Here is a 4,970-nt window from a genome sequence, read left to right on the forward strand (position 1 = left end):
GTTGTTCGGGTAATTTCATCGGGGGTTTATTTTTTTCCTTATTTTTTATTATTATTCTGTTCATTTCGTATGAGCTATGGATTAAAAGGTATACGAGATGCATACACACACAATGATAATATTATATACATTTTATGCAGCGAGAGAAGGGAAGAAAATAAAAGAAGCCCACCACACACACGCACACGCATGCATATATACATAAAGAAACAAACTATTTGTTCCTATGTAATAAGAGTATAAGAATCCTGAAGCCGACACGGTGTGTTGGCCGTTGACAATGCAAAACGGATTGGGCTACTTGTGCGTGTCAAGTGTGAGAAAACCTACGGCGGCGCTTAAGTGTTATATTTATAAAGCGGTCAAATACTGGTAGACGTTAGTAAATGATACTTTATGCATTGTGCGCAAACATGTTGTGAACAAGAAAAAAAATAATTACATACAAACTATTTAAAAGTTAAATTTGAATGCCTATTTAATATAAATGTAATATTAATTATTTTATATTATTTTATTTATATAAGAGACCGTGGAAGTAGGTACCTACTATTTTAATTACACTTAATAATTTGTCTTATCATAAGCAAATTAATTGTAAAATGACTGATTATAGGTATATTATATGTATATATAAGAATATCATGATGTGTAAAAATAATATTTGTATAATATAGGAGCAAGTAGAGTAAGTAATTAGTTTTTTTTGTTATGCAAATAAATACCTAAATATTAAGAAATCAAATATATTTATTTAAAAAAATAGATTGTTGTTAATAATAACTATCGATTTTTTTTGTATGTCATTAATTTTAGTAACTTTAATAAGATTAATTAATAATAATGATATAATCGAATTGCGTCCCGTTTTATTAATATCACAAGTCACACCGGTCGAATTTACTATCTGCACAATGTACTTTTTTGAGAAGCAAGTTTAATGTAGCCGTTAAAATACTTGGGAAAATGCTGACACAGTCAGTGTGGTTGTGGTATATAGTTAACGCACACATTTCAGAAATGAGACTCCGACGGGTATTATGCATACAATTCGTTTTAATTATTGTTTCATATTCTTTTATATAATATGTAGGTACCTATATACAAGTTAATTATTTTAAGGACTTTAATAATGGATATAACTTGCTCTAGTTGTTATCATAGATTATTATTCAAATTACACACACATATCCGTTAGGCAGCAGTGACATTTAATACTAGTTATATAATATATTATAATAAACGAACAACAGGTGTATAATATACATAAATATACTAAATTATACTACTGTCTAATATTACATATATATAATGTAGGTTATTATGTATTTTGTGAAATATTTTATTGTTGCAAATGGACACACACAGTAGAATATTTGGAAAATTGGAGTAGGTATAAACAAGGTTTCTTGTACCAGCTAAATTTAGTCGTTAAACTGCAGATAGATCTTTTCGTACCTATTAAGTTAAGTTTTAGTAGGTACTATAATCATTCAAATTCGGTAAAAATATCATCTGGTAAGTGAGAATTATAAAATGCTGTACTGTCTTGAATATTTTGCGATTCGTTAGATATTCAATACTAAATATAATAATTTATTGAAGTATTTATTAATAATTATAATACAATTTAATACATTCACATGACAAATAAAGGTGCAGTTCCGTAACTATGTCCTTCAGTCATAATGACCAAATATTATTATTATGTTATTGCTAAAAAAATTAGGTATATATATATACCATATATTTCATATTATATATTATGTTGTAATAAAAGTACGTAAGATAGGTACTATAGAACCTTACTAGAATTATTGTACGTTGATAGTTTGATATATATTACATAAGCATAATAGTACCTATAATCAAAAACAAAAATTTCAACCCTGCAGGATTGAAGTTATCACTATCCGCTGTCAACTATATCGTATATTACACTCGTAATGTATAGATTATAAATTATATAATAGGTATATTATAATGGTGTTTGGGTGAATATAAATATTGACTATATTGTAGTATTGTTGTTGAGCATCGAACCTGTAGGACTCGGTATTTTAGAAACTATTTATGATGTTGAGGGGCCGTAGCGAGAGAGGGACCCCCATCTGCAGTGCGTTCGTTTCCCATGACCTACGAGTTTTTATAGGTTGTGTATAGATATGTATGTGTGTCTGTCTGTCTGTCTGTCTGTCTGTTTGTCTGTATGTCGTGTACGCGTTATTTCGTCGTCGAAATCGTCCTCATCCACACACACACATACACACATCATACAAACGAGACAGCCATTTTGTTTTTCTCATTTTTCCGTGTGCATATGCCCATAGCGGCGGTAGCGTAGCACGCGCTCGGAACAAATCGAAATCGTCGGACGTGCCACCGCAGACCGTTTTTTTTCTATATATACGCATACAATATGTATATATATATATATATATATATATATATGCCCAGTCACGTCGGAACCACAGTAGGTACCTAAAATATATACATAGGCATATGTTATATATACGTGCCCACGTCATCGTCTTGTTTTATATCTCGTCGCACGCCGGTCGATAAATTTGTTATTGCTTTTTTTTCCATCCCATTTTCTTCTTCACCGTCGCCGCCGCTCGTTCTCGTGATCTAATGATATGCACCATTTCACTGTTGGGTCCGTTGCGCTTAAACGCGGCCCATCATTCCACCGCCGACGATGCTGCTGTTAAGTGTGTATCGTGTACGGCAGTCGGCAGCAGCGGTCGCGGGTCCGACGGGGTTGAAATAACATAATAGTAATATTATATATATATAATATCATATAACCTTATATAAGGAAGGAAAAAAACGGTCACTATTGGAAATTAAACGGTTAATCTATTGTTGTGCACGAGAACTGCGGTGTACGTATATATCATGTTACGTTATTATATGCTTACATGCACAGAGTGAGATAGAGAGGAAGGATGTGAAATGAAAAAAAAAATGAAAATACCACTGACTCCGAGAACCGTCACATAGTAAACCGCGGTGGCGGCGCTTGGTCGCGGGGCGTGCTCTACCGCGGCGTGTTCGATTAAAACGTACGCGCGCGCGCGTACCTACCCATCCGGCAGAACTATATTATTAACATAGCCGCACTGAGCGGATAATTTCGAAAGATATCATAGGTATTCGTAAGGGATTGGACTTGTCCGGAAATGGATGTGTAAACGTGTTAAATAAGTTTTTATCAATTTTATGTTTTCATTTAAGTTGTGAAAATTGCATGTATATTATATTGTTATAGATATAGATAGGTATTATATTCTATTATATATTAAGACCGAATTTATCATAGTGATGACTGGCAGTAAAGTAAATTTAAATTTATACTTATTCTTCACTCTATACATATCATGTATAAAAAATGCAGGGTTAAACAATATGAACACGCTGTTACTCTGCAAGTAGTAATTATGTAAGGTTTTCAAACTTTATAATACCTACGCATTTTTTTTATTTTCAACTTTTACGGTTGATGCTTTTAATATTAGAGTGTTTCCTTTTAGCACAAATAGGAGGTAGAGAAACTTCGAGGGACTTGCATGGTAAGTCAAACTCCATCAGCCTCCTCCCTCATTTCGCATGTTCTTATGAAAATTAGCATATTTATACCAGCTATAGGTATTCATTTAAAATTTTTGTTTGTGATTTAGAAAATCAAACTAATAAATATTAAAATTTACCAACTTTAATAACAGAATGAAATATAGAAAATTTATAATCAAACCCTGTTTTAATCCTTTAACATATTTCCAATAATTTAATTTAATTTATATAGGTAGGTTTTCAATAAAGGCCATAAATTAAGATATTTATAAACGTATAAAAGATAATTACTATTATTATAATATCCATTACTAAACTACTTATGCATTTTTTGTTATTTTTATTACATTTTTTAAGAACTAATACGTTTTTCTGTCTTTTTTGAAAGAATTTAAAAATTCGATATAATGGGTCTTTCTGTAATTAGCGGCTCAGTTATTATTTGATTCATATTTTATTCAACGTTATTACATTACTATAATCAAGTCATTATTCGTAATAATTTAGGTATCATAATGACAATAGTTTGTATTCTTTGTATAGGTATTGATATTATTTTATAAGAAATAAAATATACTACCGCGGTATTCATTGTATCTTGTGCACTGTGCGTAAACGGTAAACGGGATTTTATACACAAAAAAATCGATTAATTTGATCGCAAAAATCGTCATCACGTCGTATACCGGTAATTGGTAATTAAACGCGATCGATTTGTAAAAAATAAAAAAACAGCACCCGCGGTGGCGGTCGTCGTTATACGGTGTTTAATTGTTTCTTTTTCGATGCAATTATACAGAAATCCGTTTTCACGGAAAATCCATTCATTCACTAAATTTTACCGGATCGAATAAATTATGTACGCACAGCATATCGCACGTACCCTGGGTCTCGGACGCGTGATGACGATCTGCTGGGCCAGCCGCGCACGTCCGCGGGAGGTAATAGATTTGTCACCGTGTCGGCGGTAGGTGTGCGCGTATAACTATGCATATTATTGTAATATAATAATATTAATAATGACTGGGGATCACGTGAACAACTATAAAACGACGGCAAAACCAGCTAGCCTGTATGTATATGATGTGTGTGTGTGTAGTACAATACTATCTTTACAAATGTGTAATATAGTGGATGATACACGTCTTCTGTACACGCATAATAAAATATAATATGATACGATAGCGCAATAGGTTCAATATTATTAACTAATACATATATTTTATACGTATACCAAATAAGTATATATAAGACTATGGAGGGTAATAGTGGTGCCCCGTGGAGGATGTGACCGGTTCCCATGACGCGTAGGTACCTATACTATATAACAGTAGCCGAGTAGGCGATAGCTACAACCTACGTCGTAGGATTTCCGGGCCATTGGATCCATAAGA

Source organism: Diuraphis noxia, unplaced genomic scaffold, assembly GCF_037042655.1.
Source record: "Diuraphis noxia isolate RWA-SAM2 unplaced genomic scaffold, SU_Dnox_SAM2 contig0003, whole genome shotgun sequence".
In the NCBI taxonomy this organism is placed as follows: domain Eukaryota; kingdom Metazoa; phylum Arthropoda; class Insecta; order Hemiptera; family Aphididae; genus Diuraphis; species Diuraphis noxia.